Below are 22504 nucleotides of genomic sequence, written 5' to 3'. Positions count from 1 at the left end.
ACCATTTTTTTTCTTCCTTGTCCCTGGGCAGTTTCTAGTTGAGAACAAAAATGTCATTTCTCTTTCAAGCTCAAGAGGGCAAGAACATAGCTTATCTAACTCCATAGCATGTGAGCTGCTATTTAGTGTGGCATGCACCCGCACACATTAAATATAAACTAAGTTCGTATATGCCTGTCTGGTTCAGATAACCTGTATTAAAAACTTATCAACTCGGCCCTGGCCGGTTGGCTCAGTGGTAGAGCGTTGGCCTGGTGTGCAGGAGTCTCAGGTTCGATTCCCGGCCAGGGCACACAGGAGAAGCACCCATCTGCTTCTCCACCCCTTTCCCCTCTCCTTCCTCTCTCTCTCTCTCTCTTCCCCTCCCGCAGCCAAGGTTCCATTGGAGCAAAGTTGGCCCGGGCACTAAGGATGGCTCTGTGGCCTCTGCCTCAGGTGCTAGAATGGCTCTGATTACCGCAGAGCATTGCCCCCTGGTTGTTGTGCCGGGTGGATCCCGGTCGGGTGCATGCGGGAGTCTGACTGCCTCCCCGTTTCCAACTTCAGAAAAATACAAAACAAACAAACAAAAACTTATCAACTCACTGCTCATTTTAAAAAGTTTGCCCTAGTAGTCAGATTCAAAGTTGTCCCACTAGTCTAAATGCCTCTATTAGCCTAGGACCTGGGCATTCTTCACTCCACTGGCAGTGTCTGGCATAGAGTAGATGCTGTGAATTGTTGCTGGGCTGAGCTGAACTGAACTGGGTGTCAAAGCTGTAGGTAGGTGGCAGTATGGTTCAACGTCCTGCTTTATATGCAGCCAGTTAGGCATTTTACACCCATCTTTGTGGTGTGGGGACAAGTTTATGAATCTTTCATCACCTCAACTTTCTCCTCTGTAAAACGGGAAACTTACAGCTGCCACAGTTATTGTGAGGATTAATTAAAAAAATCGGTGTACTTAGTGCAGGGCTTGGCCGGCGCATTGCTCTCAATAAGTGGCAGTTATATTACACATGAGCATTGATCAAATTCTCTGCAACAATTACTGTGATAGTTGAGGAGAGCTGAATTAAGTCAACATTTCACCAACTAAAAAGTTACTGACAAGTTAATCATAGATTTCAAAAGATTCTTTTCTGATATTTTGGAAGTATGAGCTGGTCATCTTGGGGGGGGCACAAGTTGAAGATTGTTACCTTTTTAATTAGCTGCACCTCTGTTAGACCCTGCTTGAAACCCCAAATTAGTATATTTTGGCAGAGAGGAATTGTCTAATTTTGGTGACTGTAATAAAATTGGGTTAAAATGCCCATATGCTGTGGCAGTAACCAAACCCCTATCAAACACGGTTAGAGTGTGGCTGATGTCAGTGCTACCACTTCTGTAGAACAAAAATGCATGCTGCCAGCACTCACATCGAGTTCCAGTCCTAAACGGCCTTCAGAAGAAGAGAAATGTAGGTCCTTCAAGAAGACAGAGTCGTAGCGAGATGAATCCAACTGAATTTTCATTCTGGAACCATTTACCTTATAAAGGGAGGAGATCCTAAAGGGTGACTACGTGGGGGTTAGGCTGGCTCACCGGGGATTCACCCGTCCTATTCTAAATGTCCTTCCCATAGCCCTCCTGTGCATCTCCGGGCTGGTCCCTTAAGTCATGCCGTCCCGGGCTCACGCAGCCCGCGAGGTAACTGGTGCACGGAACACGCAGATCTGCCCTCTCGAGACAGCCCCTAGCCGGCATCCGCGAGCCGGCTCCTCCCGGCGCCACAGCCTGCCATTTCTCGGCACTTGGAGTTCCCCGTCCGGCCGGCGGTGGGCGCGCGCTCCGCGAGGCCCGAGCCCGCTGCCGCGTGCGCAGCCGGTCGGCCCCACGGAGCCCTGGGGTCCCGCGGCCTTGGCACCCGTACGCTCCCTGCTCCGTGCCCGCAGCCTGCAGAGGTCGGTGCGGTCTGTGCACTCGGGGTCGGGGCCGGCCCACCCCGTCAGCACCGCCGGCCCCAGTGGTCTGGCCGCCCGCCGGGTCCCCACCGCGGAGGGGGATGGGGAGGGAGGAGAGACGCGGAGTTGGAGACAGACACAGCCTCCGCGAGCACAGTTACGGCTGGAGACAGACGGCTGCCGCGGCGGCGGGAGGAGAGAGACTTCCCCCTCCGGCGGAGGGAGGCGGGACACCTCCCTCGGCGGTCGTAGCCTCGTCTCCCTTCTACCCCCTGCCCAGAGGCTGCGGGCCGGGCCGGGTGGCACCAGCCGGCGAGTGCGGCTGGCCCAGCCCCTCTCGCGCGCCACCGCGGCCGGCCTGGGATCCCCTGCAAAGGGTCGTCGCCGCCACCGCCGCCAGACAGGCTGCGAGTCCCTGAGAAAGTGAACAGGGGGCGGGGAGCGCGGGGAAGGTCCGGGTGTAGCGTCCTGGGTTCTTAAAGAGACCGGGCGCACCGTGCCCCGCGCCGCGGCGGCCTCGCACCCCGCGCCCCTCCCCCGCAGCCGGAAGGGCCCGCGGCCGGGCGAGCCGCACTGCGGGCGGTCCTCAGCCCCACTCCGGAGGGGCGGCCGCAGGTGAGTGTGCACCGAGGTGCTGCCGTGGTCGTGGCGTCTGGCCTAAGTTCGGGGCTGGGCTGAGGGCTGTTGTGTGGGGGGGCGGGGCGGGGGGGCACAGGGTGGCGGGGACGCGGGGACAGGACGCTCCGGGAACGGGACGTCCGCAACCTTGTACCGTCGGCGGGGGCCGAGGGTCGGCCCAGCACCGGGCATCCTCCGCACCCTGGCGAGTGCCTCGGAGACGAGGGAGCGAGGTCTGCGAGGCAGTGTCTCCGGTGGGCACCGCGGGCATCCCGGTCGCTTGTCCGGCGGTGGCTGTTGGGTGAGCGACCCGCCGCCTTGGCGGGTGTGCTTTGCTGAAGGTAGACGGCCGACCCCCACCCGGTTTTCTATTTCCCGGAGCCCCAGCGTGTGTTGTTCTGCGTTGCAGGACTTACTTCTACGCCGTTGGGAGGCCGGGGTGAGGTGGGGGTGGCCGGTCAAACTGAAGTCTTGGCTCCCTGGGGCCTCTCAGTGGGCGGACTTGGAGGTCAGAGGGGAGCGGGAAGACCGTGCACGGCCTTGCAGGGGAGTTTGTGGAAAGGGGAGGGGAGCGGGAGCGGGCAGTACTCTGGACCCTATGCTGGCAGGCCGGCGTCCCGCAGCCCCGCGCCCAGCACCCCGCATCCTGCGTCCCGCGCCGGCAAACCGGAGGACCTGGCTCACCCGGCGTCTGTCCCGGTTTCCCCTCGCGCGTTGACGTCGGTCGGCGGGCCGCCTGTAGCTCCCGGCATTGGCTGGGAAGTCGATTGTCTCGGCGGCTGCTGTTACACTTAGGTTGGGTCTCCGAGCTCTGGAGGAAGCAGGAGTGTGTTGAATTTCTCTTTGACCCTCACGGTGGAATAAACAGGAAGCGACGAGCACCCAGCCCGGGCCCCGCATTTGCCTTTGTTGTGGGGTCAGCCTGCAGAGCGGTGAGGAGGCTTCCCCCGGACCCCTGTCCGGTGGGCCGCCCATGGTGGGGTTGGAGGCGCACCCTGTAAATTGGCTCTGTTCAGGTTAATTACCCATGGTAGCGGAGAGGGCATTTATTTGTTTTAAAACAACCCCCCCCCCCTTTAAATTGGAAAAGGAGAAGGCTTCCCACTGAGGCAGAGATTTTCAGGAGGACGACGTGGACGCGTGGTGGGTGGTGGCACCTGGAGAAGGCGCAGGGGTCAGTGTCCTGTTTCGTGGGCTTGTTGGCAGGGCATATAGCACTGCTCTGCACTGCAAGAAACTCTTGAAAGCAAGTAGGGCTTCCTCGCTGCTCTTACCCAGGCTTAGGAATGATTGCTGAGTGGCAGTAGACACAGAAACTAGCTTAATTTTTGTTTTCCTCAGTCTTTTAATTAGGCAGAATTGGATAATTTTGATTGGCTTCTTTTCTCTTCCTCTGTGTCGCTGTCTCGTTATGTTGGCAACCTCTTGTTACTGGACCCCTTCACCTATAGTTCAGTGCTGCTTTCTGAATGTTCGTTAAGATTGTGATATTTGTTGGTGATTTACTGTGTGCTGGGCATTGTGGGATGTGAGGTAAGATAAGATAAGATGTACAGAGTGTTGACTTAGAGAGCTACTGTTAATTAGTTTCTTGCAGTGGAGGTGGGTAGAAGTGGTGAACCATTTTGGCTCTTAAAAATATATGGATAGTGTGGCTGTCATGGAGGTTGGTGCCTTACCTCAGGAATAGGGCTGGGAAACTTCCCTTTAAAATGGTCCTTTCCTCTAGTTGGGCTAACCAAGGAAGGTATTCTTCCACTGATAGCTTCTTTGGAGCTTCAGGACTGAGTAGTGAACTGCAAGAAACATCCTGTAGAGTCTGCACTTAGAAGCTGCCATTGCATCAAGTCATGTTCTGCATTTTGCATATGAGTATTTAGTCTTTTCTGCTATTTATATTGAATTTATTGTCATCAGTACGTTTGCCTTTGAACTCTGCAGAATTCTTGGAACATATCATTTATGTTCAGTAAAGGATCATAATGTCAAATTTGAGTCATTATGTAGAAAACTGAGTAGATCAGATATCCATGCACATTTATTGAATTATAATATTTGGTTTTCTATCAACCCTTGAGTGCCATTTGATGATCATTGCATAGCAGTGCATTTTAAAATATGGGGGTAAATTCCTTATGATATTTGAAAGCTTAATTCTTCTGAGAGCTTCATGTTACTATTGACATTTGAACACACTGTTAGGAATTAAGTGCCAGACTGTAAATGCCAGTAAGGGATTATTTGTTGTGATGGTGTTGTAGCTACATCCTTTCCTTGTTTTAAAAAATACTCCTCTAATTTGCTAACATTCTGCTATTGCCCTTGGAAGAATTTGCCCTCATTGGCCATGGTTCTAGTTTGTGTGTTTGTATTTTTTTAGTTTTAACTTTTATTTTATTTTTTTGTATTTTTCTGAAGTGAGGAGCAGGGAAGCAGACAGCCTCCCGTATGTGCCCGAACGGGGATCCTCCTAGCATGCCCACTAGGGGGCGATGCTCTTCCTATCTGGGCCATTGCTCTGTTGCAACCAGAACCATTCTAGCACCTGAGGCAGAGGCCATGCAGCCATCCTCAGTGCTCAGGCCAACCTGGCTCCAATGGAGCCTTGGCTGTGGGAGGGGAAGAGAGAGATAGAGAGAAAGGAGAGGGGGGAAGGGCGGAGAAGCAGATGAGTGCCTTTCCTATGCGCCCTGGCTGGGAATCGATCCCAGGACTTCCACACTCCGGGCTGACACTCTACTGCTGAGTCAACAGGCCAGGCTCGTAAGTTTGTATTTCATAATGGAAAGGACTATCCCAGTGGGGCTTTGGGGCTGTCTCTTGAATACTCGTAGGGGCTTGGTTTGCATGACCATAATCCTGCAGAGGAATCCAGTCAGTGTCAGCTACTTATTAAGGAATTTTGTGCCAATTTGTTGGATTCAAAGTCCACCCCTATAGGTATGTAGACAAATATTTATTTTCCCCCAACTGCTGATGGTGTTCTAAGAATAGTTTTCTTGCCTGGCGCACTGAGAGCAAGGAACTGTCTACAGAGGTGTTTACAATTTGGGACTTTGCTGTGGTCTTGGTTGACTTAACAGCCTGGCAGAGCAGCCTTGCAGCTCCTGGAACTCTGTTTTTTACCTGAGCCTCTGGAGGGGCAGCTCCCAGCCCGATGGGAATATAGGGAGCTGAGAGTGACTTTCGCTCTCTGAAGGCAGTGTCTGGCCTGCTGTCAAATAGAGACCCTACCCTGTCTGGGTCCCTTTGCACTCTACTCTTCCAGTGTTCAGTCAGCCCAGTGTTGAGTCACCCGTGGTCTGGGCAGGAGGTGACTGCTCCGTGTCATCATGTAAAAGCCAAGCATTCTCAGGACTCGGGGCAGGGACACTTGCAGCTGTGACTGGTTAGATCTTTCTGGCAGCCCTCACCACATTTCTTCTCGTCTTTCTTCTGAATCTAGGCTTACGGAGTCTCCACGATGTGTCTGTCTGTCCTTTTGGGTGAGAGTTACTAGGGAAGAAAGAAAACTCAACTCAAAGAGCGATAGCTCTGAAAGATCATTCCATGTTAACCCAAAAATTTTTAGAAATGTTTAACATCCCTTTTATAGGCACATGGCTATTAAATGTGAACCATAGCAAAATAGCTGCGTAGTCCCAAATTGCCCTTTCCTCCCTCCTTCCATTCTGTCTTTCCTTTTTGTAGGTCTCAGAAACTTGCCTGGAAGCCATTATTATCTGATGTCAGAATGACTTTCTGCCTACGTGGGATTTGAGAGTCTAGAATTACACCTTGACCTATATTATGGGTGTGCATAGAAGGTGAATCTTAAATTTTAAAATAGGAATGTAAAGCTTCTGCTTACTATATGAAAATTTAGGCCATAAGACCTGCCATGTTTTAGGAAGTTTTTTTTTTTTATGGCATTATTTGCTTCATTGTTAAGCCAAGTACCTGTACTATTAATTGCTATAGAAATATTGGGATTATATTTCCAATTAATATTGTTTGTTTCACTATCATAGGAGGACTTGAACATAATGTCTGTGCTGTCTCAGGTCCATATGAATTAAGTATGGATTGCTTTTCTTTGAATTCCCACTAAAGTGGTACTTTGGCCTTTTCAGCTTTTTTTGTGAGAACTTTTCTTTCCACCAAGCTTGTGTTCCAGATAGGTCTTGGAAATTACGAGGAACATAGCTATAATTTCTCCCTTGATTGGCAGCTGAGAGCTTTCCTGGACAAAAATAAGGCTACCCGGTGCCAAATGGTTGACTTTTCTAGAATAAAAACTCTAAAGGGTATGCAGAAAGTCCTCTGGTTAATATATTGGCATTCCCAGAACCCACTAAAACTCCGGCAGCCTGCCAGACATCACTTAATGAGGATGCAGAATGTCTGGCTCAAATCCCCGTGCGCGGAGGGGGTGGGGGACTGATGTCCACACCCTTTATTAATTCTTAATGACCGTACTTTTATTTTGCAGATTTTGCTCTGCACCCCCCTCATGGATGACCCTCACCACATCCCCCTACCCTGTCCATTTATTTACTCATTTACTTGGCATTGGAAAAATGTTAGAGAGACTTTCCAGGTTAAGAATCCTGCTGAGGGATCATATCTGTTGGCACGGGTTCTTTTGTTGTTAGTTTTCTTTCTTTCCTTCCTCCCCCCTCCTCCCCACCTTTGGAAGAGGAAGAAAGAAAAGGAACAGAAAAGAAGATAACTTTTTTTAATGATGCTTTATTGTCTGCTGGAAAAGAGAAGCATTTATGAAACTTTAAGTTTGTCAGACAGTTTATATGACAGTGCAAGTTGGTGCTTGCCAAGCTCCAGACAGATTGCTAATGTTACATGACAGGGATAAATAAATTACCGCTGTCTGCAACACGCTTGCACTGCAAACGTGCTCTGCAGCCGCCGCCGGCCGCTGTGAGCACCCAGGGAGCCTGTTGGCTGTGCAGCTGCAGGGAAGGCCTCTGCCTCCTGCCTGCAGTTCTGTGACTTGGTTGGGAAATGAAAAGGGTGTGTCTGTAGCTTTTATTTCTGGCAGTGCTTCAGGGCAGCAGAATCCCTGTAGCAGCCCAGGGTCTTTAGTTTTGCTGGTAGATTTGTCCTCTTGCCTTGCCCCTTTCTCCTCTCCCTTCTCTCCCACCTTCCTCACCAGCGGACGTGGCACCGAATCTTTCTCGGAGGGACCTGTTCCAAGAAACTAACCTTGGTTCCTATATGGACCTGCTTAAGCCCTAAGGTTTCTCAGAGCCAAGTTTCAAGCTGTTTAGGGTTGCATTCTTTCTGCAGGTGCAGACATTGAGAACAAATTGTCTGAGATAAGTGTGGTGCTGCCCGCCCTGGGAGGGGGCTGGGTGGCACTCCTTGGGCATAATGTACTTTCATCTGTGGTAATTTGGATAGTCAGCTGGCAGAGTGACAGGTGTAATGAACTTAATGGTCTTGCTCTAGTTGTTAGCGGACACACTGCTCATATTACAAAGCCACCTCCGAAATTGGGCCCCTGCCAAATGACTCGTTCTTCTCTTTGCAGATAGGATGCAGGGCCTGGATTACTCGAGTGACGTTAGGACCAGGAATTGGGTGGGCGTGAGCAACATCTGTGTGCCCTCATCCACATGATCCTGAAATGCAGCTAGAATTTCTATTCACAGTATGATTGTTCTGTCCAGTTTGCAAAAAGGATCCATTCCATCCACCCCTGGCCAGCCGTTCTTCCACATGAGATGTGGCAAGGACCTTCTGTGTAGCTGTGTGGACACCTTGCTTCAGGGGTTGCAGACTGGCAGGTTTGTTGCTGTGCCCTGTTGGTTTCTGTGCAGGGCCACCATTCTCCAGAAATGGGCTGGACTCCTAGCCCCTGGTGAAGGCATGGTGAGGGAGTATGTTCCTTGTCGGTGACCTCAGGAGTTGGGGAGGGAATTTCCATAGTAAAATCTCACTGCTTTTGGAAGGCAGGAGTGGAGAACTCATAGCTTGAATGCAGGCTGCTTTCAAATGGGCTCCGGGACCTCTGGCTCCCCCTCCCCCCTGTGCTGTGGTCTTGGTTGACTTAACAGCCTGGCAGAGCAGCCTTGCAGCTCCTGGAGCTCTGTTTTTACCTGAGCCTTTGGAGGGGCAGCTCTCAGCCCAATGGGAATATAGAGAGCTGAGAGTGACTTTCGCTCTCTGAAGGCAGTGTCTGACCTGCTGTCAAATAGAGACCCTAAACCCTGTCTGGGTCCCTTTGCACTCTTCCAGCGTTCAGTCAGCCCAGTGTTGAGTCACCCGTGGTCTGGGCAGGAGGTGATTCCCCCCCCCCCCCCCGCGCCCTGCACTTGGAGAATACTAGCAGTGGTTCCAAACACCTGCATGTCACTGACCGTGTGCCAGGCTGTACGTAGGGCCGCACACACACACAGCAGGTTAACTGACTTAATCTTCACAGCAGCCTTGTGATTTAGGTACTGCTGCTACCCCCAGTTTGCTGGAAGGCAACAGGAAGCTCTTTGCCCAAAGTCACACCTCTTGTAAATAAGGGTGGAATTTGACACAGCCCAAGCAGTCTCTCCCTGGGGTCTGGGCTTGGACTCTGGAGGTGCTTGAGGTGCTGCAAGGGTCAGAACCTCTTCCTCAGTGACAGCTTACCACCTGGGTGGAGGAGACAGTGCCATTTTTCTCCTTGTCCCCATACAGTTCCCGGTGACTATCCAGCCTGAGAGCTCTGTCCTTCTTCCTGCCTTGGCTGCTGCGGCTCTGGTTAATACTCCCCTCACTTCCCTTTCTCATTCTTCCTGCAAACTTCTGCTCTCTGCCTGTTTTGTCTGTGGCGAGACCCTCGGTTTGATAATTGGGCCATTGGCTTTGTTTGGCCACCCTGAGCTTCGAGTTCCTTGAAAGAAAGGTAGTGCTCAGCAGGTTCCTTGCAGACCACTGCCGGCAGTCTTCTCTGGTGGCAGAGCATCAGAGCCTGTTTTCTTTTTTTTTTTTTTTTTTTTTTAATTTTTTTTTTTTTTTTTCACTTTTCTGAAGCTGGAAACAGGGAGAGACAGTCAGACAGACTCCCGCATGCGCCCGACCGGGATCCACCCGGCACGCCCACCAGGGGCGACGCTCTGCCCACCAGGGGGCGATGCTCTGCCCATCCTGGGCGTCGCCATGTTGCGACCAGAGCCTAGTCTAGTGCCTGAGGAAGAGGCCACAGAGCCATCCCCAGCGCCCGGGCCATCTTTGCTCCAATGGAGCCTTGGCTGCGGGAGGGGAAGAGAGAGACAGGAAAGCGCGGCGGAGGTGTGGAGAAGCAAATGGGCGCTTCTCCTGTGTGCCCTGGCCGGGAATCGAAACCCGGGTCCTCCGCACGCTAGGCCGACGCTCTACCGCTGAGCCAACCGGCCAGGGCCAGAGCCTGTTTTCTGACCACTGCCGGCAGTCTTCTCTGGTGGCAGAGCATCAGAGCCTGTTTTCTGACCACTGCCGGCAGTCTTCTCTAGTGGCAGAGCATCAGAGCCTGTTTTCTGGCTGGTGAACTGAGGCCTCTGTGGGTCTGGGCACGAGGCTGCTCTGGACAAGGCTCTCCCACTTGTTGGTTCACTCCAAGGGATCCAGTTCGTCCTAGTGCTTGGAAGCTACAATTTTTGTTTTCCCTTTGCTTCTCACATTTGGGAAAAAACATGAGAAAATAATCATCTTTAAAACTCTCTCTATTTTGCTCTATGGTGGGGGGCGGGAGCCCATTGCTTTGCCCCTTTCTAGCCGCACATGTCAACATGTACTTCTTCTTTTATTTTTTTCCGACATGTACTTCTTGTGAAATATTGTTTATCTTGGATAAACCCCGGTGTTTGAGATTCTGGAACCTACAGTGCGTGCCAAGGAGATGCGGATTCATTTGGTCTGGCAGGGCGGCTTTTCCGCTCTTGACAGACCATCCGGGGCGGCAGGGCTGGGGCTGGATGGGGCCTGTCAGGGCCTCTGAGCTCAGCCAGTGCTAGGATGCTGTTGTAGTGAGGTACCAAAAAGCTGCAAAATTAATATTGACGTTCTAGGAGGAAAGGTCAGGCTTTCTTGTCCCACCCTTCCTTTGGGGAGCGGAGGGAGAAGAATGTAGAAATTTCTGGCTTGCAAGGACAACGGGTTGTTTAGTTTCAAAACTAAAATAAAAGTTAACTGAGAAACTTCTTCTCTTACAATGGGAGACAGAATTTACATACCACCCTACATTGATTCCGTTCCTGGAATCTTTATTTTTTTTTAAAAATTATTTATTTATTTATTTTTTACAGAGACAGAGAGTGAGTCAGAGAGATGGATAGACAGGGACAGACAGGAATGGAGAGAGATGAGAAGCATCATTCATTAGTTTTTCATTGTGTGTTGCAACGCCTTAGTTGTTCATTGATTGCTTTCTCATATGTGCCTTGACCGTGGGCCTTCAGCTGACTGAGTAACCCCTTGCTGGAGCCAGTGACCTTGGGTTCAAGCTGGTGGGCTTTTGCTCAGACCAGATGAGCCTGCGCCTCAAGCTGGCAACCTCGGGGTCTCGAACCTGGGTCCTCCACATCCCAGTCCGATGCTCTATTTATTCACTGCGCCACTGCCTGGTCAGGCCCTTCCTGGAATCTTGAGGGTAACATACCTCTAGGCAAAGGAGGGAAGATGAACCCTGAAAGATTGTAAATGTCTTTGATTGTGTTGCCTTGAAAGTCTTAATGTTTTTGTATATCCCCTAAACAAATGTCAGCTTGTGCCATGATGTCATGCTCCCCCCAGCCTGTGTGTGATCAAGGGTATATAACCAGCCCCTGAGATGTACTTGGCGCACATGATTTGGGTCTGCAAATGCCCTATGTCAGCCATATGCGGCCGGCATATTTAATAAATCTCCTCCTTTAATAAAACCTTTCAAAATTCATCTGGACTTGTTGTCTCTACGTAAACCCGCAGAAGTGAGGTACGGTACTTTTCAGCGTCTGGCGTACGGTACTTTACAACAGTGTGGTCCTTTGCATAAGTATCTGTTACTGGGCCCACACATTGTGGGGATTTCTGAGCCTTGATCACATTTGATCCTTAGAGTCCCCTGGGATGGGGTTGGACAAGCACTCTCCTCTTTGCAGTTGAGGTGAAGCAGGTCTCTGCAAGTTCCCTTTCTGGTCTGTGCTCTGTCCGTCCCATTTCCAGAGCGCTGAGCATCTGCATTCTCCTGTCAGGCCGCAGCCTGGTCCCCAGCACCCACGAGGAAGCCTGTCTGGGAGAGGACACTAGCAGCCAGTCAGGGAGCTGCCTGAGGCAGGGCATAGTTCAGGGACCACTCACCACCTGGGTGGAGGGGACACGCTGCTAGCCATTGCTTTGCCCCTTTCAATCCAAACCTGACTTTTTATTTCATGGAGTCTTTTAGGCTTGGTTGATCCCAGTGTTACTTATACTGTCTGTGAACCCCCCCCCCCCCATTATGTACTTACTGCAGATAATTAGGAAAATATGAAACAAAGAAAATAGAAATGACTAAAGGTAGCAATGGTTCACTACCTTTAAAGATGACCTCTGTTAACAGGTTAGCAGATTCTTTCCAGTTGTATTTATTGTTTAATTATAAAGTCATGCAAAGACGCTACATATAGGGTGGGGCAAAAGTAGGCTTACACTTGTTTGTATGGAAAAGAATACAATATTAATGTAAAGCCAGTATCCACAGCCACCATCACAGCCGCCTGGCCCGTGCAGGTTCACATTTAATTCGAACAGACGGTAATGAAACAACGGAGCCAAGAACTGGTGGGCCATCAGCTTTAATCCTAGCTTGCACCTGGTGGGCAAGTAATACACATAGTGGGAAAACACTTCCCTTTCCATTCAGGGCTCCCAAAGCCACTAACTTATCCAAGTTTCCTAGAATCAAAGGTTTGTACCTCACCAGCCTTATTCACCTCTGTTCCCCATCTCCTTCTCTCTGCACAAACTCTGCACAAACTGGCTTCTCCTTCAGCACTCCACAATCTTGGCTGCTTCTCCTCTCCTCCACATGGCCTTTCTCTACTCTCTCTCTGATGCTAATCTCAGGAACAGAGAGAGAGAGAGAGAGTGCGCAAGCTTCTGATCTGCCCCATTTTATAGTGTAGAAATCAAAACCTTTAATCCAATATACAAACAAGGAAGTCTCTGGTACAAAGTCACTTAGGGTGGGAAAGGCTTAGTCTTAAAACTAAGCCTTAGGGTATAACAACCCTGCCTGCTTACAGCTTGTCCCCCACACCCAATGCAAACTATAAGCGAGCAAACCTATATATCATATTTACAAACTTATTTGACCAACAATTAACAGTTAATAAATTGTGCTTTGCTTACCCACAACTGTAAACCTACTTTTGCTCCACCCTGTACTTTTTTAAAATTTAGCATTTCATCATAAAAAATTTTTCATGTAACTTAAATATTCTCCAAAAATATCACTTCAGATGATTATAATATATAACCCAATCGTTAAATTGTTATTTTCAAAAACCTGTTTTGGGACATGGCAGTGGTTACCAGTTTTCTCTATTATGAATAATACTACATTGAATATTTTGATGATGTCCTTTGGATAGAATCCTAAGAGGAAAGTTAGAGGGTGGAAGAACTTTTAGAGCAGGGGTCCCCAAACTTTTTACACAGGGGGCCAGTTCACTGTCCCTCAGACCGTTGGAGGGCCGGACTATAAAAAAAACTATGAACAAATCCCTATGCACACTGCACATATCTTATTTGAAAGTAAAAAACAAAACAAAACGGGAACAAATACAATATTTAAAATAAAGAACAAATAAATTTAAATCAACAAACTGACCAGTATTTCAATGGGAACTTTGCTTCTCTCACTGACCACCAATGAAAGAAGTGCCCCTTCCGGAAGTGCGGTGGGGCCGAATAAATGGCCTCAGGGGGCCGCATGCAGCCCGCGGGGCCGTAGTTTGGGGACCCCTGTTTTAGAGCTCCCTCCAAAAAGTGTCACCAGGTTGCTTTTCAGAAAGGATGGCGCACTTTGCACGCACATGGGGAGGGGACCGCACCCGTGCCAGTGCTGAATGTTATGAAAAAAAAAATCTTTGCATATTTGGCAATAAAATGATACAATGTTAAGTTTTCCTTCCCATTTTTTTTTTTTTTGGTATAAAAATCTTGGTTTATATCATCTGGGTCACAGGTGAAAAGAGTTTTGCTGTTTGCTAGAGTTTTGTTGTGGGAAAATGCAATGACATAGTGGATGATCTCATCAGGAGGGAGAAGACCTTTGTGCTGTTTTTACATTACTTATTTTTTTTCATTAAAAAGGTTTATTGAATTTATTGGGGTGACATGGATGAATAAAATTGTACGGGTTTCAGGTGTACAGTTCTATAGCGTGTCATCTGTATATTGCATTGTGTGTTCACCACCCCAGGTCAAGTTCTCCTCTGTCTCCATTTATCCCCCTCACCCTACTCCCCTCCCACCACCCCCCTTCCCTCCTGCAACCTTTGTGTTATTTTAAATTTAAATTCTACTCAGGTAGGTTAAGGACATAAACAGTCTAATATATTTTTGAGTAAAATGACAGGGTTTTATGTTTGGGGACTGCACGTGGTCTTTCTGCACTATCGTAACCCTGCCTGGGAGGGGTATCTCGGACTCACAATGGAGGAATGAGGGCAGGAGAGGGAGTGGATTCAGCAGCCAGCTGCTGAAAGAGCAGTGTGACATCGTATTCAGTCAGTTTTCTCTATTCGAATGTCCAGTTTGTGAGAGGGAACTTTTACCTAGCGTTGTACCCAAGGATGGCAGCACAGAACTCATTCCCCTGTTGTTTCACTCGATGGTTGGTTGATACTCGGCACTTCACGTTGGTGCCCTCTGCTGCCTGTACCTCAGTCCTCCGCTCTACAAGTTTGGCAGAGTTTTCTGCTTCTGGCCAAGGCCTAAGCCCTCTTGGAGTCACAGGCAGCTATTAACAGTGTCTCGCCTCCTGAGCTGTTTGCTTCTGAAGCGTGAGAGGAAGGAAAACTCGTTTTAGTGGGTTGCCGTTAGCTAAAGGTAAGTCAGTTTTGTGTTCTTCAAAGGCAGTGTTTTCAATTGAAAGGTTGGGACTGGTTAGAGGAGAGTCCATTTACAACGCTGGTTGTCGGGAAAGACAACACCTGCATCCTTGGGGCTAGTCCCAATTAGCTTGTTCTATTTACATGCACCTCCACGTATCAATTGGTTCAGCAAGTGTGGATGCTCAGGGGTGCATGCTGGAAGTGTGCACTGTCTGTGGCATGGCCTGGTGAGCAGTGTGCGGCGTCCTTGGGCCCTGGTGGGCACTGTTCTCTCCTCTTGCGCAGGTGAATGAGTCCCTGCTCCCAAGGCACAGATGTGGGGAGCTTCACGTAGGCATTTGTCATTTGGCCCATGTCTCCTCCACTCCTGGCCGGATAGTCTACCACACACTGCATTCCGGGTGCTCACTTACTTGCTCCACGGCTGGTGGTGCCCGTAGTCCAAGGACTTGGAGATGGAGTGTGTAGAGCAGGGGTCGGGAAGCTATGGCTCGCAAGCCAGATGTGGCTCTTTTGATGGCTACATCTAGCTCGCAGACAAATCTTTAATAAAAAAAAATAACGTTAAAAATATAAAACATTCTCATGTATTACAATCCATTCACTTCCTACTGCTCATGTTCATGGTTGCAGGTGGCTGGAGCCAATCTCAGCTGTCCTCTGGGACAACACCAAATTTTTATTGGATAATGCATAACATACATGGGTCGTTGTATGGCTCTCACGGAACTACATTTTAAAATATGTGGCGTTCATAGCTCTCTCAGCCAGAAAGGTTCCTGACCCCTGGTGTAGAGCATCAGCAGTGGATGGGAGGGCCAGCTGGTGGCCACGTAGGCGGCCTGACCACCAGGCGTTGGGCAGTGTCTTCAGGGAAGAAGCTTGTGCAGGGTTCCTTGCTGGGTTGGGTGGGAAGTTGCCAGGGGAGGTATGTGCTATTGTTGTCAAATAGGTTTCTGGAACATTTGCTCAGTGTACTTTGGGTGATTGAAAAATAGTCCTTTTCCCCTGTTTGCTGTTGGCTGATGTGTGCAGGACTGACAGACTTATGTTTAATTTGACCTTACTGGATTCAGCTTGCTCCTTCAGCAGAATGATGAAATGCTAGAATGCTTTTCTAGTACAGACAGAGGGCCATTTCGGACATAATGCTTGCATGGTTTCAAGGGTGGAGGTGATGTTTACAGTTGAAGGGTTCAACTGAACGTTTGTTTCTCTGCTACTTTAGCTATAGGGATAAATATTGCATCCTAACAGAACTTAGTTTTCATCCTATTTGTGTTTAAATATGAGATTCAAAATCTTTTATTTCTAGTGGTTCTGGGATGAAATTTTCTTATCTGAAGAGTAATGTAAAAACAATAAACAGGTAGTGTATATATACAGTTATAAGTATATAATTTATATAGTAAATTTAGCCCAGAGACATCATGATATTTGTTTTCCAATAAATAAAGTTGAACATTAAATCGAGTGAGAGCATTTGTAATTTAATGGAACTCTTAGTGCATTACTTTGTAATGTGAATACTTCCTCCCTCAGTGTTGTAACCTGGTTTATATATTGGGATTTAGAAACTGGGGCACATTTCTATGCCTGGGGAATGGCTCCTGTTCTGGCCATCTACAGTGGAGCAGGCTGTCTCCACTGTATCTCCCCCCACCCCCAAGAAGCGCCAGGCCTGGGAGGGGGCGCCTGCAGCAGCTTTGAGTCCGCTGTGTGGGGAAGGAGCTGAACAGATGTGTTATCTCCTGGTTTTGAGGAAGGTTTTGCCATAAGGTTTTTTAATTTTTTTCTGTCTGCCACTCCGAGTTGTATCTTCTGGGTTCTTGTCCAGCCATGTCCCAGGGAGGCTTTTTGACTTTGGAAGGTCAGTTTGCCCTGCTTTAAAACAACTATTTGCCCACCTCTTAGGTTTTGAAGAGGATTAAATGAGATATTGTGTATGCACACCAGCTGGGAGAAGTCCAGTGAACTACTATGGTGAGTGCTCAACAAATGGCAGCTATTATTAATTCAAATAAGTGTCTGTGAAGAACCTGCCCAGCCTGGTGGTGTGGAGACACGGCTCCTGCCCTCTGGGGACCTGGAGACTCAAGGAGAAGATAGACTGCATGCACAGGAAGCAGCCAGAAAATAAAGGCAGCGGTTTACAACGAAGTCTCCAGTTAAGGGCTGGGAAACAGCATTCAAGCTGTTAGTCAGAGAAGGCTTTGTACATGGCGAGCGAGGCCTCTGGGCCGGTAGGGTGGCGAGCTCTTATGGCTTCACTCGTCCCTGCCTTTCCTTTTTCCTCCGTTCCACCTTCTCATGAAGCCCTTGAGTGTGTGGGCACGGGCTCCATCCCCACACAGCTGCTGCACAGGGTGGCGTCCTCACTGGGGAGCTATAAAGGGCTGGGGAGCTAGGAGGCTTCCGGTCTACTCTGCTCAGTCAAGGGAGAGCTCAGGAGAGACTGACTTTGGGCTGAGACTTGGCGAAAGGACAGAGTTTTGCTGGGTGGACGAGCAGGAAAAGGTGCTCTCTGTCAGAGCCTCAGAGAGCCGTGTGCACTGGGGTTTGGAAGGCACATTCTAGAGCTTCAAACTTCTGTGTATAAATGTACAGTGCCCTATTACTCTAATACATGTATGTGATTTATAAATAAACATACACGACCCTGTGTATGTGCTCACACTTTTTGCTCATAGGAGTATATGCTTCAAAATATTGGGGGACTACTGGTGGTCAGTGGAAACGTGATCAGAGAAGGGGTGAGAGGGAACAGCCCTAAGGGCGAGGAGGGAGCTGATTATTTCATAGGTCTTAGTGATGCGTATAATTCCTGAGATTTACAGCACTAACTGTGCCTAGCCCAGGGTTGAGCATGGTGAAGAAAATTCTGAATTATTTCTTGGTGTGTAAGTGCCACCAACTCAAAATCCATGTTTTGTATTTTGCCACTTTGCCACCCTGACTTTCCCAGGCTCCTTTTTTCTGAGTTCCCAGGCCGTTCGGGCATGGCTAGAGTGGATTCTGACCCAGTTGTGTGGGGTGGGGGGTGACTCTGGTTTAGGTTATACAAAGTGCTAATAGGACTGCTTCATGGACCCAGAGAAACAGCTATGAAGAAGTTGAGATTGTTCATTCATGCTCTGAGCAGGGTCACAGTTACCGGAGCCACCCCCATCTATACGAACGGTGCAGTTCAGTTAATATGGCGAGAGGGCTGCAGGGGCTAGTGAGCACTGGCTCTCCTGCCTTCACAGATTGTACTTCTTAGCAAGAGCTGTGTGTCAGATCACATCCGTGGTGTTAGTCCAGGGGTCTCAAACTCGCGGCCCACGGGCCGCATGCGGCCCGCGGAACAATTTTGTGCGGCTTGCAGACTAATGCACGAAGTTCAAAATATTTTGGATAAAATTAAGTAAGCCTAGGGGCCTACTTGTATTTTTCATTTCTCTAGCATCCTAGCTAGATATTAGCTTAGTTAACAGCAGTTGTGATGCGAACTACAGTTTCTGGTCGTTTTGTGACACTGAGTAAACTGCATGTACGATTGTGCTTGTACTGATTTTTTTTGTTTTCAACTGCAGTGAGAAAAGTGTTGCGTAACAGTTGCCTTTTGTACACCTAGTGCGGCCCGCCTAACAGCTGTGATCTTGCTCTGCGGCCCACATGCTGAGTTGAGTTTGAGACCCCTGTGTTAGTCCCTGCGGCAGCCTGCAGGGGGGGTAGGAGGGAACTCACTGCTGATGGTGTTGGAGGAAGGGGGCCCTACTGGGCATGTGTGGAAGGGCGAGAGGTTTCAAGACAGGATTTATGAAAAAAAAAAATTGCAGTTGGCAAGTGTCTTGGATGGTAGGTGGGCCAAGACTGAAGGAGGACGGCTTGCTGAGGGCATGGATGATGGCGTGGAGTGGGGAAGGGGAACGGGGAGGTTTGTTTGGTGAATGTTAGCGTACCACAGGTGGCCCTGGTTAGAGCTGGGGTATTGTTCTTTTTGCATCATGGCCTCGGGTTAGGGTGGGCAAGACTCCTTCTGCTGTGGAGTGTTTCTTCCTATCTTTGCTGAAAACCAAAGCACCAGCCAGTGATGGTAAAGAAGAACAAGCCTGTTGGGGCACCTGCTTTCTATCTACTTTCATAATTGTTTGCACTGGAGACTGTCTTGACTGTAGTTCTTGAATGTTCAGTATTTGTTCATCTTTCACAAAATGCTTCAAGTTTGTACTCCATGCAGCCCAGCCCAGGAAGCCAGGTTTATCACTTTCACATGGTAATAATAATGCCTTCTATTTGCAGAACATTTGTAACTTTTTGAAGTTTTTCAGAGATAACATCTAATAATTAATGAAATGTACATAGAAGTATACTTGTATAATCGATGGATTTATTCCATATTCTTCTCTAATGTGTCTATTAGCTGAATGTGGAATTCAGATCAGAGTTTATTTATTTTATTTTATTTTTTGTGACAGAGACAGAGAGACAGAGAGAGGGACAGACAGGGACAGACAGACAGGAAGGGAGAGAGATGAGAAGCATCAGTTCTTCGTTGTAGCACCTTAGTTCATTGATTGCTTTCTCATAGGTGCCTTGATTGGGGGGGAGTGGTGAGGGGAGCTGGCGGGGGCCTACAGCAGACTAAGTGACCCCTTGCTCAAGCCAGAGACCTTGGGCTCAAGCTGGTGAGCCTTGCTCAAATCAGATGAGCCCGCGCTCAGGCCAGCGACCTCAGGGTTTTGAACCTGGGTCCTCTGCATCCCAGTCCGACACTCTATCCACTGCACCACCACCTGGTCAGGCAGATCAGAGTTTATTTTAATGTGTGAAACCTAATTGGAACAAGATACCCTGTTGTTGTCCATGCCATATAGCAGGATATTTTCTAAAGTTTGCTGGGAGCAAGGTTTTGCATCTTGCTAACCAGCCAGGTGCCCAGTCGACACAAGTTTGAGAGGCTGGGATAAAGCACTAAAAATCAAATACAGCTAAGCGGTGAGATCCTTTTCCAGTGGATGTGCAGGACAGATACGTAGCTAACACGGAGAGTGGGGGGCAGGCTGGGGTGGACGCGGCAGCTCTGTCTTAAAGGCAGGTTTGCTGGTGAGCCCTCTGTGGCAGTTAAAAAGCCACTGTCGGTTCTGGCGAAGCTGAAATGTTGCCTGTTGGGAAGGGTGGGGGTTGGCCAGCACACCTCTTCCTGCGTGCTGTGGGCCTTTGCACGGGAGGCCTGTGCTCTCTTTTTCCCAGGCTGGTTTTGGCTTGTCATGGTATCGGTTCAGCTGTGGGTGCAAGATACCTTGAGTGGTCTCCCCCCTCTGGCAGAGCAGTTTCATTCCGAGTTGGGTTACCCTCACTGCGCTGCGGCCTCAGCCCAGGTGGGCGTCTGGCTGCCTTGCTGGGCCACGCCCCTGCCTCTGGCAGCTGCCTTTCCCTTTCCCGTTCAGCTCTGCACTTTTGTACTCAGCTCTGTGTCCTTGCTGTGTGTGCCAGGTGTTCTGACCCCTTCATTCCAAGTGGAAGTCATTCACGTCTGTCACCCTTGCTCTGCAGTTTTCTGCTTTCTCCTCCACACACTCAGGAATGCTGCCTTGAGTCCTGCTCCCCGGAACCACACGGGGACACCCTAGTCAGTGCACGGGCGGAAACAGCCTCTGCATCCTAAGCTGGCCGTGGAGACAGAGGCTGAGTGTCTGCTGGCTCTTCCAGCTTTGGACGCCACTCACAAGGGCTTAGTATTGCTTAGTAGTTTAGGCGGCAGATGAAGTGGTTTCTGGACTCCTCGGGTCATTAGTGTGTGTGATCAATAAGGACTAAATAGCCGCAGCAGGGAGTTAGGTGGAGAGCTTGTCCTAATGCGGCCCCACCTCAGAGGAGGGCGTCTGCCCTGGGCGCAGTGCTGATGAGACACACTCTTTTTGAGGTTAGAAAGTGACTTGGCTTTTGTACCAATTCGAACGTACCCTCTGCTGCTGGACAGCAGTGTGCTCCTGTGATCTGTTCACAGCCTTGCTTCTTCACTGTGGAGAGAAGGCGGCCAGGTGTCAGCGGTTCCTTCTGGCTTGTTCTTCGAGTTGACAGAGGGTAACGCAAGCAGAGCCCAGCAAAGAATCTGATGGCCACTTTTTGAGAACTGGCTAAAGAACCAAGCGCCCTTCTAGTTGAAATACCCCGTTTGTCACAGTCTCCGGTACAGTTTTATGGACAACCTTCCCTAGGCAAGCTGTGTCTGGGTACTCGGTCCCCCTACATTGGAGTTGGTGTGTCAAGCAAAGTGACCAATGGGGCAAGGTCGGTCTCAGAGCTGACCTTCAGCGGACCAAGCACCTTCTACCCACATCTGGAAAGCTCAGGGGCAGAATTCTGTTGCATGTATTGAAATTGGTAATATATTTGTTATAGAGGACCTTGCCTCTGAACTCTGAACTCCAGACTCCTATCTGACCACCGAGGAGCATCTCCACTGCCCAGTGGTCATCCCCGGACCGCCCCACACCTGCCCCACAAGTCCCTTAGCTCCTCCATGTCTTCCCCTTGCTGTCCTATCTCAGTAGCAGCACCCCCTCTGCCCGTGATTCAGACCACACGACGTGGAGCTCTCGCTGACTCTCTTCTTTTTCTGTAGCCCACTGTGTCCACCAACAAACCTGGTGTGTACATCTTCAGACTCTGCCCCATATCCGGTCACTTGTCCTGTCACCGCCACAGGCAGCGCAGTGTGTCCCTTCTCTGGGCTCACGCTGGAGCCTTGTGCCTGGTGGCTCTCCTCCCAGCGTGCAGCCAGCCCAGCTGCTCCAGTGGGTGTGCTGCTTCTCTGCCAGGCAGAGGGGAGTCCCCCCTCTCCCTGGGGAAGTGGCTCCTCACTGCCCCGCTCCTCCCCACAGGGCCTTTATAACTGCTCTGCTGGACACCCCCCCCACCTTGGGAAACACATATCTGTCCCCTCCCTTCATCCAGGCCTCGGTCAAGTCAGGTATCTCTCCGAGGGAGGCCATCCCTGCTTTTCTCTGGCTGCTCCGCAGTGCTGGTTGTTACTTGTCCGCAGGAGAGTAAGTGCAGGAGGTAGGCATGCAGGCCAGGGACCACAGCCGCATGCCAGCATGCAGGCAGCACGGGCCCCCAGTCTGCAGAGGATGGTGGGCGGCGTGGCATGTGCAGGCTCCAGACTCGGGGAGCGCCATCTTGCTTCCTCCTCCTACCTGAAGCCTGGGTGGGGCAGGTGTGGGTGCTGGGCACTCACCTTCGTTATCTCTGGTCAGGCCAGACCAAGTGCAAATAGAACATCCTCTTGGCAAGGCTCTAGTGCAGCTACAGAAGAGAAAGGGGTGAACAGAAGGCAGACACATCTCAGTGACATCAGTGCCATCATCGTCCCCACCCCCTTGTCGTCTTAGGATTTTCTTCTCACACTAACGTTTTATTTAATTTCTCCCCCAAATAAACTACCTACTACGAGCCAGGAGAAGCAATCATCTTCCAGACCAATTTTGCCCTCTCTCTCTCCTCTCCCAAATTTAACTTGCTGGCTAAATAAATCATGGATGAATAAGATATTATTTATATGTTTCAAGCAAATTTATCAAAGTATAAAAGGTTGTCAGATTTATTGATTTTTATTAAAATCCTTATAGGTAGATGTTTTCTGTTTAGATAAGGTTTGTCTGTTACAATCTTGGTTCCCATAAACTATTTTCTTCTTTTCTTGATATCAGGAAAAGTTCAAAGTAGAGAAAATTATAGTCTGTGATCTTTTTTTCCATCTTTTCACAGAAGACAGTTTGATAGTTACTTGGAAGTCTGACTCATCTTCTAGACATCTGACTGTGCTTTTATTCTGGTATTAGATATGTCTTCTTGAGTTTCACTTTTTTTTGTCTTGGATTTAAAATCCACAAGGATAAGTACCCCTTGGGACAGGGGAAATACCTGAGTAAGACATTCCAA

The 22504-nt window shown here is 49.4% G+C and overlaps 1 protein-coding gene across 5 annotated transcripts in view; it reads left to right on the top strand.

Annotated features, from left to right (window-relative positions):
* The first annotated feature begins 1569 nt into the window (after positions 1 to 1569).
* LDLRAD4 (low density lipoprotein receptor class A domain containing 4) overlaps positions 1570 to 22504 on the top strand; it is a 597062-nt gene continuing 576127 nt past the window's right edge. For 2 of the 5 annotated variants that reach the window (XM_066246383.1, XM_066246384.1), the window contains exon 1: positions 2414 to 2540. The gene's annotated coding sequence lies outside the window, so the exon portion shown is untranslated. Of the gene's footprint in view, positions 2541 to 2681; positions 2885 to 16500; positions 16559 to 22504 lie in introns of those variants that run through there. The other 3 variants (XM_066246390.1, XM_066246385.1, XM_066246387.1) reach the window with 3 other exon arrangements.

This window comes from Saccopteryx bilineata, chromosome 11 (genome assembly GCF_036850765.1).
Source record: "Saccopteryx bilineata isolate mSacBil1 chromosome 11, mSacBil1_pri_phased_curated, whole genome shotgun sequence".
Classification (NCBI taxonomy): domain Eukaryota; kingdom Metazoa; phylum Chordata; class Mammalia; order Chiroptera; family Emballonuridae; genus Saccopteryx; species Saccopteryx bilineata.
This window is presented reverse-complemented; position numbering and strand designations above follow the sequence as displayed.